The sequence below is a fragment of the Schistocerca nitens genome, chromosome 11 (genome assembly GCF_023898315.1).
Source record: "Schistocerca nitens isolate TAMUIC-IGC-003100 chromosome 11, iqSchNite1.1, whole genome shotgun sequence".
NCBI lineage: Eukaryota > Metazoa > Arthropoda > Insecta > Orthoptera > Acrididae > Schistocerca > Schistocerca nitens.
The window spans coordinates 121,959,196-121,986,699 of NC_064624.1; the positions used below are offsets into that span (position 1 = coordinate 121,959,196).

At 41.1% G+C, this 27,504-nt stretch overlaps 1 protein-coding gene and 1 non-coding gene across 6 annotated transcripts in view; both read right to left on the bottom strand.

Annotated features, from left to right (window-relative positions):
* The window catches only part of LOC126212854 (histone acetyltransferase KAT2A), a 390,973-nt gene that overhangs the window by 348,306 nt on the left and 15,163 nt on the right, over nt 1-27,504 (bottom strand). For 3 of the 5 annotated variants that reach the window (XM_049940289.1, XM_049940288.1, XM_049940287.1), the window contains exon 2: nt 13,372-13,552. The exons of the other annotated variants lie outside the window; for them this stretch is intronic. The gene's annotated coding sequence lies outside the window, so the exon portion shown is untranslated. The remainder of the gene's footprint in view (nt 1-13,371; nt 13,553-27,504) is intronic. 5 annotated transcript variants of the gene reach the window in all.
* Nucleotides 12,558-12,630, bottom strand: Trnav-aac (transfer RNA valine (anticodon AAC)). The gene has a single exon. It is a non-coding gene; the product is annotated as a tRNA-Val (tRNA).

Genomic DNA, 27,504 nt, shown 5'->3' on the forward strand with positions numbered 1-27,504 from the left:
CAAATTGCATTTCTGAGAAATACAGCACACATCTGAGAATCTCAGGAGGTCATGTATCGTGCAATAATGTTAGGGACTAAAATACCCTGGTGTCCAAAAGTATAGCAACAAACTGCTATTTCCCTGTCCTATGTCTAATTCACAATATGATCATACGAACAGTCAACAGATGTCATAATGCTCATGTTCTGCACAGGAAATGGCATTCTTATCAACGGACAACCATCCCAGGAATGTCGTAAGGTCACCTATCGAGCAGGGTAGCATTTGCAGGGTAGTCCCACATCCACAGTCGCTGTGTGTGCAATCACAGACAGTGCAGTATCGCACAGAGAGGTCACCTACCAGGCTCTCGGCTGTGGAGAGCCGTAGAAAGAATGGAAGCAGGAGAGTCGCAAACTCATACGCCCGACGGCTTAATGTTAATCGTTCTGTTGTTTCTCGGATGAGGCGACAGTCAGACCAAAACTGTATCCCGGAGACTGGGACAGGGTCAACCGTGTGTGATGCCAGAAAGAGTGGACTGTTATTCGGCTGTAAGAGCATGACAGTAGGACCTTACAAGGGAACCTCCCCATCGCACTCCCCTCAGATTTAGTTATAAGTTGGCACGGTGGATAGGCCTTGAAAAACTGAACACAGATCAATCGAGAAAAAAGGAAGAAGTTGTGTAGAACTATGAAAAACATAAGCAAAATATACAAACTGAGTGGTCCATGTGCAAAATAGGCAACATCAAGGATAAGGAGAGCTCAGGAACGCCGTGGTCCCGTGATTAGTGTGAGCAGCTGTGGAACGAGAGGTCCTTGGTTCAACTCTTCCCTTGAGTAAAAATTTTATTTTCGCAAAGTTACGATCTGTCCGCTCCTTCATTGACGTCTCTGTTCACTGTAATAAATTTAGTGTGTGTTTTGCGGCCCCACCGCAAAACCGTGCGATTAGTAGACGAAAGGACGTGCCTCTCCAATGGGAACTGAAAAAATTTGATCGCAAGGTCATAGGTCAACCGATTCCTCCACAGGAAAACGCGTCTGATATATTCTATACGACACTGGTGACAGCATGTGCGTCACATGACAGGAATATGTTGTCGACCCACCTAACTTGTACACTTGGCGAATGGGTGAAAAGATTCTTCTACCTTGCCTGATTTAGGTTTTCTTGTGGCCAAAAAAGTGATTAAAACATAAGAATTTGTCACATAAACTGCAACAAATGAATGCAACAGTTTCACAGTCGCACAGTTTTCCCTGTGCTCCGTCAAAACATATGTTTTTAACGTTTTCAAATTTTTCCGTGTGTAGACCGTCAAATCCTGCATACGTCCAAGCATATCTGAACATGTCCTGGAATTTTGGAGAGCAAAGTTGATTATGTGTGAGTGCCTGAACTTTGATAATTGTCTGAAAATAAAAAATTAAACTTTTCACTCGAGGGAAGACTTGAACCAAGCACCTTTTGTTCTGCAGCTGCTCACGCTAACCACGGGACCACGGCGTCCGTTACGCACTTTATCCTTGATGTTGCGCATGGACTACTCAGTTTGTATATTTTGCTTATTTTTTTTTTCATAGTTCCACACAACTTCTTCCCGTTTTCTCGATTGATCTGTGTTCAGTTTTTCAAGGCCTATCCACTGTGCCAACTTATAACTAAATCTGAGGGAGGTGCGATGGGGAGGTTCCCTTGTTAGTACAGCACTGCAACTGGCATCTGACCTCACATCATCCCCTGGATGTGTTATAATGAGGCAAACAGCATACAGAAGGCTTCGGGAGAGTGGCCTTTATTGTTGGAGACCTGCTGTGTATTTACAATGGCGTGTATTTGCAGAAGGTAACGTCTAGAGTGGACCCGTCAACATGCCAGTTGGACAGTCGAAGAGTGGACCAGTGATCTTATCACGGACTCGTCCCAATTTGGTCAAGAGAGTGATTCTCGACAATTTGCATCTGGAGGAAACATTGTCGGAATGGACTGATATCGAGGGGGATCTCTAAAATGGTGTTAGCAGGGTTATGTCGACCGCTCGAAGACCTCTTCATGAAATTGTATGGGTGAATCAGCTAGATACTGTCAGGTACTGCGAGGAAATATTGGGATCTCATGCATGGTGGTTGTGAGGTGCTGTGGGCCCAGACTTCGTATTGGTGGAGATAATGCTCAAACTCATAAGAGCACAGGTGACTGATGTTTCTTTGGAAACAGAAGGTATTGTACGCATGGCGTGTTCTGCCTGCTCTCCCGATTTGAATCCTACAGAGTATGTCTGGGATGCTCTAGGGAGACGGGTTGCATCACGTCAGCATCCACCAACCACTCTCCAAGACTTGCGAGCAGCTCTGCAGGAAGAATGGGCGTTATTCCTCCAACACGAGATTGATGATATCATTCACAGCGTGCCCTGTAGTCGTCAGGCCTGTACACTGCCAGAGACTGCCATATCCCGTACTGAGCACATTAACCAGTTGTGTGTGCAAATCCGTTAAGCTGGATAAAAATTAACATTTTTGTCTATTGTTATGCATGTGGCAACTGATTCTGTTCTGTGTTCTTTACAATGCTTCTACTTTACTATTGCCTGTTTATACCGTCTTGCAGCAAAATAAAAGCAACTTTGGAAAATTTTTTGTTTGTAGCTTTAATTTTGGACACCAGTGTAGCAACTCACAGAAATTTGACACATCATAATTTACATGATGTAACATCACAGTGTGCAAGCAACAGAAATGTACCTTGTATTACAATATCACTGGAAATTTATTATACTTTCTTGCCATTTTTGACACTAGTATTCATGTTACTTTAGAATCGCCACTTAGAATAAAATAACAGAGACTCACTTCCCAAACTGAAGTGCAAATAACTGAGTGAAATGGCATTCCTCTCATGTGTACACACACCACACACACACACACACACACACACACACACACACACACACACACACACACACACACAGCCAAAGTCCGCAGACAGTCATAGTAATTGGGATGGGTTGTAGCTAATCTACATTCATGCTCATAAATTAAGGATAATGCTGATACATGGTGAAACAACTCTCTGGTGGGCGGTTTGCAGGTTTAAATCAGCTCGGGGTATGACCGTGCGGTGCATTTGACCTGCGGTCATCGCACGGTGGTGCTTGCAGCAGTTCAAATGGTGCAAATGGCTCTGAGCACTATGGGACTTAACATCCTAGGTCATCAGTCCCCTAGAACTTAGAACTACTTAAACCTAACTAACCTAAGGACATCACACACATCCATGCCCGAGGCAGGATTCGAACCTGCGACCGTAGCAGTCCTGCGGTTCCGGACTGCAGCGATTAGAACCGCACGGCCACCGCGGCCGGCGCTTGCAGCAGTCCACATAAGCAGAGGTGTGTTGGTGCATGTCAGAGTACCGTGCAGCGAGTAAGTGTGCAGATGTTTTCAGACGTGCTAATGGTGACTGTGTGTTGAAAATGGCTCCAAGAACACGTATTGACGACCTTACGAGGGGTAGAATACTAGGGCGACTGGGGGCTGGTCAAACACAGGAGGTCGTATCATGGGCCCTCCGTGTGCCACAAAGTGTGATCTCCACATTACGGCAGCGATTCCAGCAGACAGGAAACGTGTCCAGGCGCTACAGTACTGGACGTCCACAGTGTACAACACCACAAGAAGACCGATATCTCACCATCAGTGCCCGCAGACGGCCACGGAGTAATGCAGGTAGCCTCGCTCGGGACATTACCGCAGCTACTGGAACAGTTGTCTCCAGACACACAGTCTACACACAACTGAACAGACACGGTTTATTCACCCGGAGACCTGCAAGGTGCATTCCACTGACCCCTGGTCACAGGAGAGCCCGTAAAGCCTGGTGTCAACAACACAGTACAATGTCATTGGAACAGTGGTCCCAGGTTTTGTTCACGGACGAGTGCAGGTATAGTCTGAACATTGATTCTTGCCGAGTTTTCATCTGGTGTGAACCACGAACCAGATACCAACTGCTTAATGTCCCTGAAAGGGACTTGTATGGAGGTCATGGTGTGGTGTGGGATTATGATTGGAGCACGTACACCCCTGCATGTGTTTGACAGAGGAACTGTAACAGGTCAGGTGTATCGGGACGTCATTTTGCACCAGTATGTCTGCCTTTTCAAGGGTGCAGTGGGTCCCACCTTCCTCCTGATGGATGATAATGCACGGCCCCACTAAGCTGCCATTGTGGAGGAGTGCCTTGAAACAGAAGATACCAGACAAATGTAGTGGCCTGCCTGTTCTCCAGACCTAAACCCCATTGAGCACATTTAGGATGCTCTTGGTAGAGGTATAGCTGCACGTCTTCAAACCCCTAGGGCACTTCAGGAGCTCCGACAGGCACTGGTGCAAGAATGGGAGGCTATACCCCAGCAGCTGATCCAGAGTATGCCAACCCGTTGTGCGGCCTGTGTACGTGTGCACGGTGATCATATCCCATATTGATGTCGGGGTACATGCGCAGGAAACAGTGGCGTTTTGTAGCACTTGTGTTTTGGGACAGTTTTCTCAACTTATCACCAGTACCGTGTACTTACAGATCTGTGTCGTTTGTGTTCTCTATGTGACTATACTATTAGCTTCAGTTTTGTGTAGTGCCACGTTGTGTGGCACCACATTCTGCAGTTATCCTTAATTTATGAGCATGACTGTATAATTCTTGAGTACTGCTCAAGTATCTGGGATCCCACCAGGTCAAATAAAATGAAGGCATCAAGGCAGTCCTGAGACACTCCACTAGATTTGTTGCCAGTAGACTCGATTGACATGTGAGTACTACGGAGATGCTTAGAGAATTCAAACAGGATTCCATGGAGGGAAGACGATGTTCTTTTCACGGAGCACTTTTGAGAAAATTTAGGGAACTGGCATCTGAAAGTCACTGCAGTGCAATTCTGCAGTCGCCAACATACATTTTGGGGAATTGTGGATTACCAGTTTTAAGACACCTGAGACAGTTTCAAGATGGAGAGTACAATGAAAACCGCAATGGTTTATTTCCTTTCCAAATCCGCAGATTCTTACAATTCTGATTAAAAAAATTCCTGCCAAACAGTCAATTAAACTCTGCTCATAGGAGCAGAGGGTAGGGGTGGAATGGACCCGATAACCCAAAATGGCTACGCAATTCTTGGCAATAATGTGAGCTGGCAGAGCATCCATTGGATCCCACACAACACCCTGATACAGCTGCCTAAATCACCACCAAACCCCGTCATGTTTCTCTCTTAGGATATAAACTTGGCCAGACATTCAAAACAACATGAAACAAAACTCATCCAGCCAAATGACTTTCTTCCATTGCTTCAATGTCCAGGTTTTACGGCTTCGGCACTATGAAACTTCCTGGCAGATTAAAACTGTGTGCCGGACCGAGACTGGAACTCGGGACCTTTGCCTTTGGCAGGCAAGTGCGGGGGCGTGAGTCGTGCTTGGGTAGCTCAGATGGTAGAGCACTTAGCCGCGAAAGGCAGGGGTCCCGAGTTCGAGTCTCGGTCCGACACACAGTTTTAATCTGCCAGGAAGTTTCATATCAGTTCACACTCCGCTGCAGAGTGAAAATCTCATTCTGGAAACATCCCCCAGGCTGTGGCTAAGCCATGGCTCTGCAATATCCGTTCTTCAAGGAGTGCTAGTTCTGCAAGGTTCACAGGAGAGCTTCTGTGAAATTTGGAAGGTAGGAGACGAGATACTGGCAGAAGTAAAGCCGTGAGGACGGGGCGTGAGTCATGCTTGGGTAGCTCAGATGGTAAAGCACTTACCCACGAAAGGCAAAGGTCCCGAGTTAGAGTCTCGGTCCGGCACACTGTTTTAATCTTCCAGGAAATTTCTTATCAGTGCACACTCCGTTGCAGAGCGAAATTCTCATTCAGCACTATGTTTTCGTATTATGAGAATTTGCATCACTGATGTATCATTTTGGAATTCCAGTTCACCTTGCTATTCATGGAGCTCCCATCATGTTGTTTTCGTACTGACAGGGTTTGTGAGTGTGAAATTAAGTTCTGCGATGACTTTTGTAGCTGCGGGCCATCCACTTTTCACCACAACCCCCTTCAGTGTCTGTCCATCACAATAACACACACTTTTGTCCACATTTTGACTAGCAGATTATCTTTTTCTGCTTTCCCTGTATATGATATAAATCTTCAATACGACGCCTCCCGGAAACAGCAAGCACTTTGGCTACCTCGGTTATGGAATGATCCGACATACGAACACTGACAATTTACCCAAGATCAAATTCACTCAGCTCAGACATAATGCTCTCGCAACTACATAGAAGACTGTTCTGACCGTGACTGACATTTGCAACATAATGACGACACCGACATATTGACGACTTGTTCGTTTAAATCAAACACAGCTGTGCAACATGCAGGCTTGGCTAGCAACTGCATTAATGTGGAAACATCCGTTTCTCATGCTATTTCAACAACATTATGGAAAGGATAGATTGCTACTCACCATATAGCATAGACGCTGAGTTGCAGATAGGCACAACGAAAAGGACTGTCAAACATGTTAGCTTTCGGCCAAAGATAAATTAGAAAACACACACACACACACACACACACACACAGTCTAGCCTCGGCAGCCAGAGACTGTGCTCACGTGTGTGAGAGTTGCGTCAGTGTGTGTGTGTGTGTGTGTGTGTGTTTTCTAATTTATCTTTGGCCGAAAGCTAACATGTTTGACAGTCCTTTTCGTTGTGCCTATCTGCAACTCAGCGTCTATGCTATATGGTGAGAGTAATCTAGCCTTTTCATAATGTTGGCATTTCTATCCAATCCCTGTATATCGCTTTGCACTGACCTGAAGATAAGGGAATTATTTTACTGAGCATATCTTCAGTTCTTGTTCCCTTAAAGTGTCTTGGGTTGAAGTAAATTAAGTATTTCTTTGGCAAAAACAAGCAGTGCGAACATGGTGTAACATAGGTAGCTGCAGGTTCTGCAGTATATATTGGTATTATTTGAGTCATTCTGCTCCCTCTATTTACTCCGTAATACTGTTGTTGTTGTGGTCTTCAGTCCTGAGACTGGGTTGATGCAGCTCTCCATGCTACTCTCTCCTGTGCAAGCTTCTTCATCTCCCAGTACCTACTGCAACCTACATCCTTCTGAATCTGTTTAGTGTATTCATCTCTTGGTCTCCCTCTACGATTTTTACCCTCCGCGCTGCCCTCCAATGCTAAATTTGTGATCCCTTGATGCCTCAGAACATGTCCTACCAACCGGTCCCTTCTTCTTGTCAAGTTGTGCCACAAACTCCTCTTCTCTCCAATTCTATTCAATATCCATCTAATCTTCAGCATTCTTCTGTAGCACCACATTTCGAAAGCTTCTATTCTCTTCTTGTCCAAACTATTTATCGTCCATGTTTCACTTCCATACATGGCTACACTCCGTACAAATACTTTCAGAAACGACTTCCTGACATTTAAATCTATACTCGATGTTAACAAATTTCTCTTCTTCAGAAACGCTTTCCTTGCCGTTGCCAGTCTACATTTTATATCCTCTCTTCTTCGACCATCATCAGTTATTTTGCTCCCCAAATACCAAAACTCCTTTACTACTTTAAATGTCTCATTTCCTAATCTAACTCCCTCAGCATCACCCGACTTAATTCGACTACATTCCATTATCCTCGTTTTGCTTTTGTTGATGTTCATCCTATATCCTTTCAAGACACTGTCCACTCCGTTCAACTGCTCTTCCAGGTCCTTTGCTGTCTCTGACAGAATTACAATGTCATCGGCGAACCTCAAAGTTTTTATTTCTTCTCCATAGATTTTAATACCTAATCCGAATTTTTCTTTTGTTTCCTTTACTGCTTGCTCAATATACAGATTGAATAACATCGGGAGAGGCTACAACCCTGTCTCACTCCCTTTCCAACCACTGCTTCCCTTTCATGCCCCTCAATTCTTATAACTGCCATCTGGTTTCTGTACAAATTGTAAATAGCCTTTCGCTCCCTGTATTTTACCCCAGCCACCTTCAGAATATGTAAGAGAGTATTCCAGTCAACATTGTCAAAAGCTTTCTCTAAGTCTACAAATTACTTGCCATTAATAATAAAAATCAGCCTTAGGTATACTGTGATTGACACAGTCACAATTTTCATACAGAATAGGGTTGAGGTTGAAGTTATGTACTCCAAAACATTTAATCCTTAACTCACGAGGTGTAGATCATGCCAGAATTTTCTCAGTTGCTCTCGAAGGTCAGCTATGGTGGAATAGTTTTATACATTACCTACCCTCTTTTAATCACAAACCCAACAAATTATTATTGTCAGTGCATTATCAACTTATTTGATTGTTGTTGACATGTGATGAGGTCTCATAGACCGCACCTCATTAACTACGCACCTGTTTTCGTCAGTTCTGTACAAAATGTGTTTGCGAGCATGTGACAATTTTATGCACTCTAAGTTTGATGAAATATTTAGTCAGTGGATGGAGAATGATTTCAATGACACAGAACAAGAAGTAGACAAAGAATATAACGATTTTTCAATAGCCAGTAATCAGAATTCTGCTAGCAAACAAGAAGACCATTCAGAGGAAGAACTTCAGGGCAATGGTGATGAGGACCTTTCTGTTTCTCCAACAAAATACTTAATTTTAATTAAAATTAAATGTATTCTGAGTGGTGGTAAAGAAAAATGTAGATCTCAGTACTGAATGTTAATTTTGCAGCCTTTCTTTTTATGACTATCGAGTTCAGTTTTTTTATGCAAGTTTAAACCCCGGAATTTAGTTTCACGTAAAAATTTGCTTTAAAGTTCATTTATGTGTACTATTGAAAAAGCTTCACAAAAGCATGTAATTTTTGTGTGATACAAAAAATAAGATACTGCTGGCTTTATTCAGTGCAATAAAAATCAACAAGGGATATTTAAACAACATTTATATACTTGTAACCATAAATGTTACATAAGATAAATTAAGTTTTCAAATGATTTACAGCTTAAAACTTGGTTTAAAGATAAGGGCCTCCGAGACCACATCTCAGGTTATACATAACAGTAAAGTCACCTCATGAGTTATGGGTTAACAAACACCCATCGAACAGAAAACGAAAAAGAGAATTTTAAACATACTTCATTCCCACTCATTCCGCCAGTAATCTTATTAATCACACTTGAGAATTGAAGATTCATTGCACGCATAGTCACAGGCGTCTAATCTTATGATGAACAGGTGCTTTTTGGTAGTTGATGAATATCAATATAGATATGTAAATACTGAGCACACAGCTGTTTACTACAACTGGAGAAACAGCGGCCAACCTCCAATCACACATCCATTCTAAAGTTGTAGATTTCCTAGTCACTTGTTTATGTTAAATCTAGCAGACAGAGCTTATAGCTGTTTCATGAGAGTTTATTACCATGCATTCTTGAACATGTTCTGCTCTTTGTTCACATTTACCTTTACTCATTCCACATTGCAGAATGTAATGAATTAATTAAAGAAAACCAAAGAACAGAAAAAAGTACAACATCGGAAACTAATAGCAACGTCATGTTGCTGTAAGTATTCGTCATAGTTGCTGAGTCTATCTCCCTAAAAACACTTTGTAATCTACATTTACATCTATATGGCTACTCTGCACATCATTCTTAAGTGCATGGCAGAGGGTTCGTCAAACAACTCAAATAATTCTCTATTACTCTACTTTCAAAAAGCGCATGAAAAAATGAATGCCTCATCATTCTGAGAGCTCTGATTTTATTGATTTATTATGATCGTTACTCCCTATGTAGGTTGGCGGCGTGATTGAAATTTCGTGAGAAGATCCCACTGCATCGAGGAATGCCTTTGTTTTAATGATGTCCTCCATAAATCCTGTATCGTGTCTGTGACACTCTCACCCGTTTCTTGATAACACAAAACATGCTGCCCCTCTTTGAACTTTCTCGGTGCACTCTGTTAATTCTATCTGGTAAGCAATCCAAACTGCGCAGCAGTACTCCAAAAAAGAACAGATAACTGTAATGTAGGCATTCTCTTTAGTACATCTGTTGCATCTTCTAAGTGTTCTACCAATAAAAAGGCAGTCTTTGGTTCTCTCTCTCTCTCTCTCTCTCTCTCTCTCTCTCGTTGAATATTTTACCACTACTGTAAATAAGTCCAGTTTGATAAGAAGGCAAAGTCTACATGAAAGATATTTTTGTGTCCAATATTTTGAGTGGGTAAATCACTGTTAAGTAGCAACTGATGTTTTATCATCAGCAACAAAAACCATTAAGGTGTAAATATTGTTGGAAGTGAGTTTCAGAATTCCACGATCCTCAAAAAGGCTTCTGCGAGATTACTATTTTATGCAATATCACAAATTTTTGCAAGTAGCTTTACTGCTCACAGGATGTTTGGTTATCAACTTGACACAATATTTTTAGTACACACTTCCATAGGTTAATACTTCTTTTGCCCTCAACTGCATTGCTCCAGAAAATTATGCCCCAGGACAGTATCAATCCCCTTTGCAAGTTGTAACATGACAAACCAGAAAACAAGAAGTTATCAACGCCGGGACTAGTGACCATCCCGATTCGTAGGTGAAGCCTGGAGCACATACTTTGCACATAACTGCTAATGTGATCACTCTTGACTGCACTTGAATATGAGTCTGTAATTAACTTCACCTTGTTTACTGCTTTCATATTATCGCAATTTAACATAACTTTAGTTTCATAGAAATTTCCAGAATGTCGGTTTGGCGCCAGGTCCTAAAATCACATTCCCAAATTTGCTTACACTGGAGCTGTTAAATGTGCAATGTTCATTACTAATTCAAGATTCAGACCTAATGCTAGTATTAAGAATTATCCAATAATTAAAAAGTAAATGAATATCTTACTTAAATGATTTGTTAACAAAATGTAACCAATGAAATTTTACACAAAAACATACATAACGACATTTACAATTATGTAAAGAGAATTTTCATTTGTTGTAGAATATTTTTCAATAGTTACATTTATGTAAAAGCATAATTTTTTAACTGTAGGTTTAATCGTATTTAAGCACCAACAATTCTTTAAAATCATGTCAATTACTGTAAAATATATTTCGGAATAAAATTCAGTTGTCTGTTACACAATTACTTTTATTACATGTTGTTGGGCTTAACAGATTAATCTGTCATCTTCAGAGCATAATATTGGTTTAGCTTATGTCAATGTTTTCTATGCAGAAGCATAATGAAATTACAACTCCAAAAAATATACATACTGTATGTAAAACTGTAAACACAGATCGATAATTTACAGTAAATGGATCATATTTATGTACAAAGTCAAGCTGTTTTGCCGGAATAAGTATGTATATAAATGTGATTCATTTACCGTAAATTATCAATCTGTGTGTCCAATTATCACATACAATACAAACATTATTGGACTTGACATGTTGTTATGCTTACATGAAGAATATACTGACATCTGCTAAACCAATATACACACTGAAGATGGCAGATTAATCTGTTGAAACCGGTGAAGTGAAATAAAAACAACTGTGCATTTTACAAGTGAATTTTTTTCTGAAATATATACTATAGTTGATGAGAAAATAACAGCCATGATTGAAATCACTGTTAGACACACATGCGCACGCACACACGAGCAAGGTGATTCAGCTGCGACTATCGATTGGTTTTATGCAACCTTCAATGCCTTCAAAAACCACACGAGCTTCTCATATCCCCTCACTTGCTATATGCAAACAATTAGTCCTACAGAGAAAATGAACAAGACCTTTTTGTAGTAAATTTAACACAGTTAAATTTTGTACTGGGATACTTTTTCACTGGCGGCCATGGTTCTCAAGTCATACATGAAAAATGCCTTCAAAGGTAACTTTTGTGCTTTTTTTACTATATAATTCGAAAACTATGGCCTCCAGCGAAAACATATCCCAATACAAAATTCAACTACATTACGTTCTCTACAAAAAGGTCTTGTTCATTTCTTGCATGCCAAACAATGGAAACTCCAATAAGGAATATCAACAATGTAGCAAAAGACAGATTGCTATTGACCATAAAGAAGACATGTCAAGTTGCCAACAGAAACACGTGAGTGTCTTAATTGTGCGTGTGTGCAACTTGACATGTCTTCTTTAAGTGGTCAAGGGAGTCTATGATGAGTGTTAAACCAGTCTGATGGTGCATAGTTTTGTCAAATTTTGCTCCACATGGAAAGAACACACAAAACGCAAAATGGAGATATTTATCAGGTTATTATGGCACGTTACAAAAGGAACAGCCAGACAGAAATGAGTTATGCTTCCTGAAGATAAGTGCCCACTTAAAAACTGATTTAGATGCATGTTAAAATTCAGTGTTTTTGCCTCTTGATTTACATTGGCAATAAGCTCCAAGCAAATCATCTGCAGTGTTTTCTAAGTTCACACTATGTTAATGACTTTTCATAAGCCAGTGAACGGTAATGTGACAATGACAACACAGTGAAAGAATGAATGAAGCAGAAGAAATGGATTAAAATTTGTGCTGTAGCCGGGACTCGAACCAGGGTCTTCTTGCTTGTTAGGCAGAAATGCTAACCATTACACCACCACAGCACTACGGTTAACATTGCTGCACGAACTACCCAAGTTGAGTTCCCTCCCCAACACAAACTTTCAATTCATATCTTCTGCTTGTTTTTCCTTACATTTTCACTACTGCCAGGGCTCTCTGGCATTGGAATAGCAACCCAGCATTGTGCATAATGAGAAAGTCCTGTATCATAGGTGATCTTATAGATCTTATAATTATATTTTTCCCCGAGACATTTAAGTCTCTTCTTAATCTGTGATAATGACTGAAGCAGAAGAAATGGATTAAAATTTGTGCTGCAGCCGGGACTGGAACCAGGGTCTTCTTGCTTGTTAGGCAGAAATGCTAACCATTACACCACCACAGCACTACGGTTAGCATTGCTGCGTGAACTACCGAGTTAAGTGCCCTCTCAAACACAAACTTTCAATTCGTATCTTCTGCTTGTTTTCCCTTACATTGTTACTACTGCCAGGTCTCTCCAGCATTGGAATAGCACTCCCGTTCAAGTCCCACCCGTGTCAAAAATTTTAAACCATTTCTTCTGCTTCAATCATTATCGCAGATAGAGAAGAGACTTAAATGTCTCAGGGAAAAATATAATTATAACAGTTAAAGAAGTTTATAATTGCTGAACTGGCAGAACTGAGCCTTTTGTTTACCTGATAATAATTCTGATTAACTGTCATAACCCAATGTGACTCAAAAAATTAAAACAGAAACAAAACAAAAAGGATGAGGAAAACAAATTCTCCCTCGTATACCTGCACTACAGCTAACTGCACGGAGATTCCACTGCAGCCCACTCTAGCACCCGGCACCCACACACTCCCTTCACAACCACGAGAGCCGAGCTCCGCTCGATGCTCAACTGCCATCTGCTGCCATTACTGATGTCTTATCAGCACCTTTCATGCCACTCCTTTAATAGCACTGTCTCAGAACCTGTTTGTGTAACAAAAGAACTATAATATATCCAAAAACAAAGATGATGTGACTTACCAAATGAAAGTGCTGGCAGGTCGACAGACACACAAACAAACACAAACATACACACAAATGTAAGCGTAGGCTTCCGCGGCCGTTGTCTTCTTCAATAAAATTCTTCAGGGTATCAGACCGCATCGTCATAATTTTAAAATGCGCCAACGGACCAAGATCTGATGGTTAGTTTCGACGTCAAATCCCTATTCACGAATGTCCCAGTGTCAGATACTGTGAACATCCTAGAAGAACGCGTGGCACCTGATATATGTGAGCTTGTGCGCCACTGTCTGACGACCACCTATTTCAAGTGGAGAGGTCAATTTTATGAACAAACTGATGGTGTAGCTATGGGCTCACCCCTATCGCCTATCGCAGCAGAAATTTTCATGGAGGCATTTGAGGAAACAGCCCTACAGTCCGCACCATTACGTCCAAATTGTTGGCTCCGCTATGTCGATGATACTTTCGTCATCTGGCCCCACGGAGAAGAGGAGTTACAGAACTCCCACAAGCACCTTAACCAACAGCATAGGAAAATTCAGTTTACAATGGAAACAGAGAAGAATGGGGTGCTGCCTTTTCTCGACGTGGAAGTTTATCGAAAACCTGATGGTAAACTTGGCCACAAAGTGTACAGGAAACCAACCAATACGGACAGGTACCTTCACGCCTCCTCCCACCATCACCCCACGCAGAAGAAGTCCGCCCTGCACACGCTAACGAAGAGAGCGTACAGGATAAGCGACGAAGAACATCTGAAGACAGAACTTGAATGCCTCAGGTCCATCTTCGGAACTAATGGCTATGGGAAGCAGATGATAGACAGCACCATGTCGACAAGGGAGAAGACTAATAGGGAAGAGGAGAAGGAGGCACAGAGCATTGCTGTGTTACCATAGGTACAAGGGGTCACCGAACGTATTGGCAAAATTCTACGAAAAGCCGACATCAAACCAATTTTCCGAAGCAGAAACAAAATATCAGACATGCTCGGTTCTACCAAGGATACAGTTGACAAACTACACACAGCTGGCGTGTATGAAATTGGTTGTGCGTGTGGATTAGTCTACATAGGTGAGACGGGACGTCCGATTAGCACAAGGCTCTCGGAACATGAAAGATATATCCGCCTGAAACAACACACTAAGTCAGCAGTGGCGGAACACCGAGACGAGTGCGGGAAACCAATATTTTTTCAAGAAGCCCGCGTCCTGGCGAAACAGCCTCTCACTTTCAAAAGAAAGATTAGAGAAGCAATAGAAATAGCCAAAAGACCCGCCAACATGAATAGAGAGGACGGGTACAAGCTTCCGAGGTCTTGGCTGCCTGCAATAGCAGGGCTACGGAGCGGCGGCAGAGCCGTGGCGGCCCATGCGGACACGCGGAGAGCCGCAGTAGTGGTCGCGAGCACACAAAGCAATGGCACGCCGCAGCCGGCTTCTGGACAGCATGGAAACAGTGTGACGTCACAGCCATCATCTGTTCGCTATTCGTCCGTCTCCTCCAATGGGGTGGATTAATATAAAGACCAATAGAAAATAGCTATTTCAGCCAATGACAGATAATAAAGGAAACACCAATAAAGCATACCTTTCACCCCTCCTCCTCCTCCTCCTCTTACAGCCAATCAAGTAACGACACGGTTTTCTCGTGCAGCTATTTAAAGAACCAAGTGTGTTCATTTAGCAGTTAACGTAAGGCCCTGATGAAGGCTAGCTGCAACGCTGGCCGAAACGTTGGCGCATTTTAAAATTATGACGATGCGGTCTGATACCCTGAAGAATTTTATTGAAAAATACACACAAAATTCAAGCTTTCGCAACAAACTGTTGCCTCATCAGGAAAGAGGGAAGGAGAGGGAAAGACGAAAGGATGTGGGTTTTAAGGGAGAGGGTAAGGAGTCATTCCAATCCCGGGAGCGGAAAGACTTACCTTAGGGGGAAAAAAGGACGGGTATACACTCGCGCACACACACACACACATCCATCCACACATATACAGACACAAGCAGACATATTTAAAGACAAACGCAGCTCAGCAGCCACACCCATACGCGTGTTCTGCCACGGAAAACTATTCATAATGGGTGATTCGTTACTTCCGACATGTACTAGTTCACAGTAAATAAAATTACAGTCATATCAAAAAGTCCTTTATCAAATGATACCAGTTGTAACAAAGCAGGTGGATTTTCCACTTTTTTTCTTCCAGACAAAATTTTTATTTTTTTCCAAATATCTTCGAGATTATTACTTACATGATAAGTGCACAGTACCAGAAATCTTGACTGTTAACTCAGGGCTTGGTCAACTTTGTTAGCCATTAAATTCTTTTGATTAACTGGTATTCACAAGTGTCATTACTTTACCTATAAATGGTGCTAATTACAAATACCAGTGATATAAAACTTCATTATCATTGTTCCTGTGTAAAAATAAGCATAAATCTAAATCTAAATCTACATCTACATTTACATCTACACTCTGCAAACCACCGTGAGGTGCATGGCAGAGTGTACGTCCTATTGTACGAGTTGCGTGTAACAATGGCTTGGTTACAAATAGTGCAGTTCTTGACGAAAGTTCGTGGCTTTCAGAAAATAAACTAACACTAAATAACAGTAAGTCTCAGTTTTTACAGTTTCTAACACACAATTCAACAAAACCTGACGTTTTGATTTCACAGAATGGGCATGTGATTAGTGAAACTGAACAGTTCAACTTTCTGTGTGTTCAGATAGTAAACTGTCATGGAAAGCCCACGTTCAGGATCCACTATGTTTATTTTCATTTGCTTATGTTGTATGGTATTATATTTTGTGGTAACTCTTCCCATTCTAAGAGGATATTTTTGGCTCAGAAAGGGGCGATTCGGGCAATAAGTGGTGTAAGCTCACGAACCTCTTGTCGATCCCTGTTCACAAGTCTGGGTATTTTGATCTTGGTCTCTCAGTATATATATTCCTTACTGGATTTCTTGTTAACAATATTAGCCTATTCCCAAGCATAAGCAGTTTTCACTCGGTTAATACTCGGCAGAAATCAAAAATACATTTGGATCGGACTTCCTTAACTCTTGTGTACAAAGGTGTGCAGTATACTGCTGCATCCATTCATAAGCTGCCACTAAGAATCCAAAAAATCTTAGCAATAATCCACGTGCTTTCAAACGGAACCTGCAGAGTTTCCTCATGGGTCACTCCTCCTTTTCAGTCGAGGAGTTCCTTGAACAATTAAGCTGATTCTTGTTGTATTGTTGATTGTGTTTACCTAAACTTATGGCTTTACTTTTTTGGGTTCGTAAATATTTTATTTTTATCTATTATTACTTTTCTGTTGTAATATCATGTACTGACACATTCCATGACCTTTGAGATTTGCTACTCAATTTGGTCCTATGAAACTTGACATGTAATTACAAAAAAATTAGGGCTTCTTCCTGTTCCATTGATGTATGGTGCAAGGGAAGAATGTTTGTTTGAACACCTCTGTGCATGCAATTATTATTCTAGTCTTATCGTCACGATCCCTATGTGAGCGACGTGTAGAGGATTGTAGTATATCCCTAGAGGAATCATTTAAAGCCGGTTCTTGAAACTTTGTTAATTGACTTTCTCAGGAGTCTTCAAGAGTCTGCCAGTTCAGTTCCTTCGGCATCTCCCACAGATTCGACAAATCTGTGATCATTCGTACTGGTCTTCTCTGTACATGTTCAATATCACAGTCCTATATGATACGGATCCTGCACACTTGAGCAATTTTCTAGAACTGGTTGAGCAAGTGATTTGTAAGCAATCTCTTGTGTGGACTGATTGCACTTTCCCAGTATTCTAGCAATAAATGTTTTACCCATGACTGAACCTATGTGATCATTCCATTTCATATTCCTACAAGGTGTTACACACAGGTATTTGCATGAGTAACCCATTCCAACAGTGACTCACTGATATTATAGTTATAGGATACTACGTTTTTGTTTTGTGAAGTGCAAAATTTTACATTTCTGAACATTTACAGCACGATGCCACTCTGCACCACACTGAAATCTTATCAATATCTGACTGAATATTTATGCAGCTTCTCTGATGTAGTATTTCACTACAGATAACTGCATCATTTGCAAAAAGTCTGATTTCACTATTAATATTGTCTGCAAGATCATCAATATACAGCACGAACAACAAGGGTCCCAGTACCCTTCCCTGGGGCACACCCAGAGTTACTTCTACATCTGGCAATGACTCTCCATCTGAGATAACATGCTGTGTCCTGCCTACCAAAAAGTCCTCAATCCAGTCACAAACTTCACTTGACACTACATATGATCATAATTTTGACAATAAGCATTAGTGCAGTACTGAGTCAAATGCTCTTCGGTAACTAAATAATTGAAGAATCTGTACAGCTAGTGCTGGATATACAGGGTGATTCAAAAAGAATACCACAACTTTAGGAATTTAAAACTCTGCAACGACAAAAGGCAGAGCTAAGCACTATCTGTCGGCGAATTAAGGGAGCTATAAAGTTTCATTTAGTTGTACATTTGTTCGCTTGAGGCGCTGTTGACTAGGCGTCAGCGTCAGTTGATGCTAAGATGGCGACCGCTCGAGAGAAAGCTTTTTGTGTTATTGAGTACGGCAGAAGTGAATCGACGACAGTTGTGCGGCGTGCATTTCGAACGAAGTACGGTGTTAAACCTCCTGATAGGTGGTGTATTAAACGTCGGTATAAACAGTTTACAGAGAATGGGTGTTTGTGCAAAGGGAAAAGTTCTGGACGGCCGAGAACGAGTGACGAAAATGTAGCACGAATCCAGCAAGCATTTGTTCGCAGCCCAGGAAAATAGACTCGCAGAGCTAGCAGAGAGCTGCAAATTCCACAATCGACTGTACGGAGAGTCCTACGAAAAAGGTTAGTTATGAAACCTTATCGTCTGAAATTGGTTCAAGCACTGTCTGCAGCTGATAAGATTAAAAGAATCGATTTCTGTGATTTTATCCTTGCTCAAATGGAAACAGATGAATCTTTTGTTTCAAAGATTGTGTTTAGTGATGAAGCAACTTTCCACACTAACGGGAAAGTCAACCGTCACAATGTCTGTACGTCAACTACCCGAGGCGATGGATCGGCCGCCAGGCAGCCCGTGACAGAGCACTTCATCACTGGCCTCCAAGAAGCCCTGATCTTACCCCCTGCGATTTTTTCTTATGGGGGTATGTTAAGGATATGGTGTTTCGGCCACCTCTCCCAGCCACCATTGACGATTTGAAACGAGAAATAACAGCAGCTATCCAAACTGTTACGCCTGATATGCTACAGAGAGTGTGGAACGAGTTGGAATATCGGGTTGATATTGCTCGTGTGTCTGGAGGGGGCCATATTGAACATCTCTGAACTTGTTTTTGAGTGAAAAAAAACCTTTTTAAATACTCTTTGTAATGATGTATAACAGAAGGTTATATTATGTTTCTTTCATTAAATACACATTTTTAAAGTTGTGGTATTCTTTTTGAATCACCCTGTATTTTAGAAACTTTTGCAATCAATTTAGTTCCAGAGTAATTAGCATTACAACCAGAAATGTTGTTACTGAGGTAGGATCACAGATTTTGTCAAAACAGACCGCATAGTTCAATAGCAATTATTGTTGTATCTCTCTACTAATCAGTTAATCAGGAACATAAAAATTTAACTGTAACTTGTAAAAAAGCAGCGGAAAACATCTGAGAGTAGTTTTAATAATTGTAAACTTAAAAGAGACATTTAAGGAGGCATTTCAGTCAGTCTGGGGAAGGTGATAAAATGAGTAATATCGGCATCCAAAAATGTACTGCAGATCAGCTGGAACAAATTAAAGCTCATATAGTGTGCAGAGTTTTATACAAGATTCACATATGGAAGATCATTCTGTAATTCAATCACTGTTTTTAATCATTTATTTAACCGAACTGTGGTGTCACAGCCAGACACCACACTTGCTAGGTGCTAACTTAAATCGGCCGCGGTCCTGTAGTACATGTCGGACCCGCGTGTCGCCACTGTGTAATCGCAATCCTAGCGCCACCACATGGCAGGTCACAATACACGGACTAGACCTCGCCCCAGTTGTACGAACGACATAGCTTGCGACCAGACGTACGAAGCCTTCCTCTCATTTGCCGAGAGACAGATTGAATAGCCTTCAGCTTAGTCCATAGCTACTACCTAGCAAGGCGCCATTTGTATCAGTGCTTATAGCTAACGAATATTCAAGAGAGATGTATTCCAAGGATTCATTAAAGTTAAGTATATGAGAAGCTCCATTCTTTTCTTTATAGTTTTCATCCAGTATCCTGTTTCAGAATTCACGCCCGTCTGCGTTAGCCTTGCGTGCCTATCTGCTACCTCGTTGTGTCTGGACGGTATGAACTGGACACAACACGAACAACCAGTTTAATAAGCCACAGCTGCAAAATGCTAATGCGAATTCTTTGCAGACGAATGGAAAAACTAGTAGAAGCTGACCTCGGGGAAGATCAGCTTAGATTCCGTAGAAATATTGGAACACGCCAGGCAATACTGACCTTACGACTTATCTTAGAAGAAAGATTAAGGAAAGGCAAACCTACGTTTCTGGTATTTGTAGACTTAGTTGAAAGAATCAAAGGTTGTTGAGAATTTCAAAGAAGGATTGGGCTATGACTGACAGGAGCAGGGGAAAAGAATGCAGTGGAAGATGAATGGGTAACTTTGAGAGACAATAGTGAAGAGAGCAGACAATCAACTAGGTAGCGAGAGAAGGCCCAATAGAAATCCTTGAATAACACAGGAGATATTGAATAAATTGATGTAAGGAGAAATCATAAAAATGCAGTATATGAAGCAGGCTTAAGGGAATACAAACATCTCAAATATGAGATTGACATGATGGAGCTCAAACATTATGAGGTATCTTGAAAAGAATAACCTCCCTGTGCTAACCAGCACGGATTCTGAAAACATTAATCATGTGAAACCCAACTTGCACTTTTCTCACACGACACACCGAAGGCTTTGGATCGAAAAAGTTTCAGAGATGCTGTATTTTTTGACTTCCAAAAATCATATGACTCGGTATCACACCTGTGCTTAATTTCAAAAGTTCAATGATATGCAGCATTAAGTGAAATTTGTGACTGGGTTCAGGACTTTTTGGTAGGGAGGACACAGCATGTTATCTCGGATGCAGAATCATCATCAGTTGTAGAAGTAACTTCGGGTGTGCTCCGGGGAGCGTGGTGCGACCCTTGCTGTTCGTGTTGTATATAAATGATCTTGTGGACAATATTAATAGCAAAATCAGACTTTTTGCAGATGACACAGTGATCTATAGTGAAGAACAGTCTGAAAGAAGCTGCATACATATTCTGTCAGATCTTGGTAAGATTTCAAAGTGGTGCAATGTAAAACTGTGCACTTCACATAACAAGGAAACATATTATACTATGACTATAATATCAATCAGCCACATTAGGAATCAGCCAGCTCATACAAGTACCTGGGTGTAACACTTTGTAGGGATATGAAATGGAATGATCCTGTCGGCTCATTTGTGGGTAAAGCGGTTTGCCGACTTTGGTTTTTTAGTAAAATACTGGGGAAGTACAATCAGTCTACAAAAGGGGATTGCTTATAAATCACTCATGTGACTCATTCTAGACTACTGATCAAGTGTATGGGGCTCATACCCAACAGGGCTAACAGGAGATATTGAACATATAGAGGGAAGCGCAGCACGGATGGTTACAGGTTTGTTCGACCCATGAGAGGGTGTCACAGTGATGGTGAAGTAAGTGAACTGACATATGTTTCCAGAATGAGATTTTCACTCTGCAGTGGAGTGTGTGCTGATATGAAACTTCCTGGCAGATTAAAACTGTGTGCCGGACCGAGACTCGAACTCGGAACCTTTGCCTTTCGAGGGCAAGTGTTCTACCGTCTGAGCTACCCGAGCACGACTCACGCCCCGTTCTCACAGCTTTACTTCTGGCCAGTACCTCGTCTCCTACCTTCCAAACTTTACAGAAGCTCTCCTGTGAACCTAGCAGAACTGGCACTCCGGAAAGAAAGGATATTGCGGAGACTCGGCTTAGCCACAACCTGGGGGAAGTTTCCAGAATGAGATTTTCACTCTGCAGCGGAGTGTGCGCTGATATGAAACTTCAGGAGTGCTAGTTCTGCTAGGTTTGCAGGAGAGCTTCTGTAAAGTTTGGAAGGTAGGAGACGAGGTACTGGCGGAAGTAAAGCTGTGAGGACGGGACGTGAGTCGTGTTTGGGTAGCTCAGATGGTGGAGCACTTGCCCACGAAAGGCAAAGGTCCCGAGTTCGAGTCTCGGTCCGGCACACAGTTTTAATCTGAACTGGCACACTCTTGAACATATACGTAAACTATCTCGAGACAGTCAAAGTTCCACAAACTGACTTTAAATGACGACTGCAGGAATATACTACAACACCTTACATATTGCTCACATAGGGATCATGACGACAAGATTAGAGTAATTACAGCACACACAGAATCATTCACTCAATCATTTTCCCCGTGCTCCATATGTGAATGGAATGAGAAGAAACCCTAATAACTAGTGCAAGGGGATGTGCCTTCTACCATACACTTTGCAGTGGTTTGCAGGGTATGGATGTAGATATAGGTACAGATGACGTGCAACATAGCGAAGCAGGAATGGCTAGAGCACAAATGTAAGGATTTACAAGCGTATATCACTATGGATCAAGTAGGTAAAAAGACAAGGGCTAGTAGAAATCCTTGGGTAACAGAAGAGATACTGAATTTAATTGATGAAAGGAGAAAATATAAAAATGGAGTAGATGAAGCATGCAGAAAGTAATACAAACGTCTCAAAAATGAGATTGACAGGAAGTGCAAAATGGCTAAGCAGACATGGCTAGAGGATAAATGTAAGGATGTAGAGGCATATATCACTAGGGGTAAGATAGATACTGCCTACAGGAAAATTAAAGAGAACTTTGGAGAAAAGACAGCCACTTGTATGAATATCAAGAGCTCAGATGGAAACCCATTTATAAGCAAAGAAGGGAAAGCAGAAAGATGGAAGGAGTATACAGAGGGTCTATACAAGGGCGATGTTCTTGAGGACAATATTATAGAAATGGAAGAGGATGTAGATGAAAATGAAATGGGAGATATCATACTGTGTGACGAGTTTGACAGAGCACTGAAAGACCTAAGTCGAAACAAGGCTCCGGGAGTAGACAACATTCCATTAGAACTACTGATAGCCTTGGGAGGGGCAGCCCTGACAAAACTCTACCATATAGTGAGCAAGATGTATGAGAATGGCGAAAACCCTCAGACTTCAAGAAGAATATAATAATTCCATTCCCAAAGAAAGCAGGTATTGACAGGTGTGAAAATTACCGAACTATCGGTTTAATAAGTCATGGCTGCAAAATACTAACACAAATTCTTTACAGGCGAATGGAAAAACTGGTAGAAGCCAACTTTGGGGAAGATCAGTTTGGATTCCATAGAAATGTTGGAACACTTGAGGCACTACTGACCCTACGACTTATCTTAGAAGTTAGACTAAGGAAAGGCAAGCCTACATTTCTAGCATTTGTAGACTTGGAGAAAGCTTTTGGCAATGTCGACTGGAATACTCTCTTTCAAATTCTGAAGGTGGCAGGGGTAAAATACAGGGAGCGAAAGGGTATTTACAATTTGTACAGAAACCAGATGGCAGTTATAAGAGTCGAGGGACATGAAAGGGAAGCAGTGGTTGGGAAGGGAGTGACACAGGGTTGCAGCCTATCCCCGATGTTATTCACTCTGCATATTGAGCAAGCAGTAAAGGAGACAAAAGAAAAATTTGGAGTAGGAATTAAAATCCATGGAGAAGAAATAAAACCTGTGAGGTTTGCCGATGACATTTTGATTCTGTCGGGATGGTTGAAGTAGGGATGATATAAAATGTAGACTGGCAATGGCAAGGGAAGCGTTTCTGGAGAACAGAAATTTGTTGACATCAAGTATAGATTTAAGTGTCAGGAAGTCTTTTCCGAAAGTATTTGTATGTAGTGTAGCCATGTATGGAAACGAAACATGGACAATAAGTAGTTTAGACAAGAAAAGCATAGAAGCTTTCGAAATATGATGCTACAGAAGAATGCTGAAGATTAGATGGGTAGATCACATAACTAATGAGGAGGTATTGAATAGAATTGGGGAGAAGAGGAGTTTGTGGCACAACTTGACTAGAAGAAGGGATCGGTTGGTGGGATGTACTCTGAGGCATCGAGGGATCACCAATTTAGTACTGGAGGGCAGCGTGGAGGGTAAAAATCGTAGAGGGAAACCAAGAGATGAATACGCTAAGCAGATTCAGAAGAATGTAGGTTGCAGTAAGTACTGGGAGATGAAGAAGCTTGCACAGGATAGAGTAGCGTGGAGAGCTGCATCAAACCAGTCTCAGGACTGAAGACCACAACAACAACATCACTACGGTGAAGATAGATAGTGCCTACAGGAAAATTAAAGAGGCCTTTGAAGAAAAGAGAAGCAACTGTATGAATATTAAGAGCTCAGACGGAAAACCAGTACTAAGCAAAGAAGGGAAAGCTGAAAGGTGGAAAAGTACATAGAGGGCCTATACAAGGGAGATGAACTTGATGGCAATATTATTGAAATGCAAGAGGATGTAGATGAAGATGGGGTATGAGACATGATACTGTGACAAGAATTTGACAGAACATGAAAGACCTATGTCAAAAACAATGCCCTGGAAATAGACAACATTCCATCAGAACTACTGATAGTCTTCAGAGAGCCATTCAAGACAAAACTCTTCCATCTGGTGTACAAGATGTTTGAGACACGCGAAATACCCTCAGACTTCAAGAAGAGTATAATAATTCCAATTTCTGCTGCTGACAGATGCGAACTATGAGTTTAACAAGTCATGGTTGCAAAATACTAACATGAATTCTTTACAGAAGAACAAAAAAACTGGTGGAAGCCAACCTTGTGGAAGATCAATTTGAATTCCAGAGAAATGTAGGAAAACACGAGGCAATACTGAAGCTACAACTTCTGTTACAAGATAAGTTAAGAAAAGGTAAACCTACATTTATAGCATTTGTAGACTTAGAGAAGGTTTTTGACAATGTTGACTGGAATATTCTCTTCGAAATTCTGAACATAGCAGGGATAAAATGCATTGAGTGTAAGGCTATTTACAACTTGTACAAAAACTAGACAGCAGTTACGAGAGTCAAGGGGAATGTAAGGGAAGCAGTGGTTGAGAAGGAAGTGAGACAGGATTGCAGCCTATCACCAGCCTATCACAGATGTTATTCCATCTATACATTGAACAGGCAGTAAAGGAAATCAAAGAAAAGTTTGGAGTAGGAATTAAAGTGCAGGGAGAAGAAATAAAGACTTTAGGGTTTGCCGATGACATTGTAGTTCTGTTAGACATAGCAAATGACTTAGAAGAGCAGTTGAATTGAGTGGACAATGTCTTGGAAGGAGAATACGAGATGAACATCAACAAAAGCAAAACTAGTATAATGGAATGTAGTCGAATTAAATCAGGTGACGCTGAGGAAATTTCATTACGAATCGAGACACTTTAGTAGTGGTGCTACAGAAAAATGTAGCAGATTCGATAGATAGACTGAATAATTAACCAGGAGATATTGAATCGAATTGGGGAGAAAAGAAATTTGTGGCACAGACTGACTAGAAGAAGGGATTTGTTGATAGGACACATTCTGAGACATCAAGAAATCACCAATTTAGTACCGAAGGAAAGTGTGGGGTTGGACTCTCGGTTCAAAAGGGAATGCACAAATGATGACAAGCAAAGAAGATTTGTACGTCTGTGAAAAGATCTATCTGTGAAGCATACAAGTACCACCGTCACATCTTAGCAAAAGTTCTGGCGGAGAACACAAGAAAATTCTGGCCTTACATAAAAACGCTAAGTGGGTCTCAGGCTTCCATTTAGTCCCTTGTTGGCTAGTCTGGTGTGGCAACTTAAGATAGCAAAATGAAAGCTGAAGTTTTAAATTTCACGTTCAAGAAATCGTTCATACAGGAGAATCGAATCGTACAAACGTACTGTCATTTGACCATCGGATAGATTCCCGTATGGATGACATAGTAATAAGCATACCTGGCGTAGAGAAACAACTTGAAGATTTGAAAGGCAAATAAATCACCGGGTCTAAATAGAATTCCAGTTTGATTTTACTAAGAGGACAGTGGTCATTAACCTACGTTGCGTTTATCATGAATCTCTCGCGCAGCACGAAGTCCAGTGTATAAGAAGGGTAAAAGGACAGACCTGCAAAATTACAGACCAATATTCCTAACTTCTGTTTGCTGCAGAATTCTTGAATATATTCTCAGTTTGAGGACAATAAACTTTCTTCAGAGTGAGAAGCTTGTGTGCACGAATCAGCGCGGTTTTGGAAAGCGTCGCTTGTGTGAAACTCAGATAAGTGTTACGGAGATGCTTCAGAAACTCAAATGGGAATCCTTGGATGGAAGACTACTTCTTTTCGAGAAACACTATTGAGAAAATTTAGAGAACCGGCATTTGAAGCTGACTGCAGAACAATCCTACTGCCTCCAACATACATCGCGCGTAAAGACCACAAAGATAAGATACAAGAAATTAGGGCTCATACAGAGGCACATAGACAGTCATTTTCCCTTTCTCTGTTTGCAAGTAGAACAGGAAAGGAAATAAGCAGTGGTACAGGGTACCCTCCACCACACACCATGGTGGTTTGCAGGGTATCTATCTAGATGTAGATGTAAAAATTGTAGAGGGAGGCCAAGAGAAGAATACAGTGAGCAAATTCAGAAGGATGTAGGTTGCAGTAGTTATTCAGAGATGAAGAGGCCTGCAGAGGATAGAGTAGCACGCAGAGCTACATAAAACCAGTCTTCGAACTGGAGACCACAACAACAACAACAACAACAACAACAACAACAGCAACAACACAAAAAACGTTTGTATATATCTGACCAACATATTTGTGTCAATTATCAGATGTACTCTTACAAATCAGTGACTATGTTAATTCTTTTGAATTGATGGATGTTGTTTAATTTAGACTTATCAGGTTTAATGCACTTGATTTTAATCATCAAAATAAAATGCATTACTATCTCAAAAACTCAAGTGTGTGCACTGTTTGCATAATCTACAGCTGCTATGTTCTGGTAATGCAGTGTCCAGAAAGGACTGTGTCTTCGTGCAGTGATTATATTGTTAGTGCCCTGCCTCTGTGTATAGTGAAGACGAGAGGTGGGGGCACCTCCACAAAAACTTGTGGTGTGAAACTGGATCTGGTAACAGAAATGTTTATGGTAATCATAAATGTGGAAAAAATCCATGTTACTTGGAAATCTGCATTGTGTAAATCATTTGCACAATTCCTAGAAGTCAATTAACAGATATTCTACAAGATTATAATCATCGAGATTTCAGCTACAGTATATAGTGTATTTCATAAGGGTAAATATAACCGTAGCATTAAGTCTGACATTTGCAAAAGCCATCATTATGATGGCTGACACAAACAAAATGTAAATAAATATATAAATAAATAAAATGATGGCTTAATGGACAACATAGGTGGGCACCGTCACAAATTGCCTTAAGAAAGAGACTAAATGAAGAAGTAATGTCCAACAAGGTGGTCGTCTCCATCATTATTAAGTTAATTTATTTGAAATACAAACACTGAAAAGCAGCACCAGAGGCATCAAAATTAATGGGTAACAGATACACTGTATTTGATTCGCTGACGAAGAAGTATCCGCAGATTCTGAAAAGAACATGGATTACACGTTAAAAATTTTAACTGGTGCACTGGATAGCCAAAAACTGAAAATAA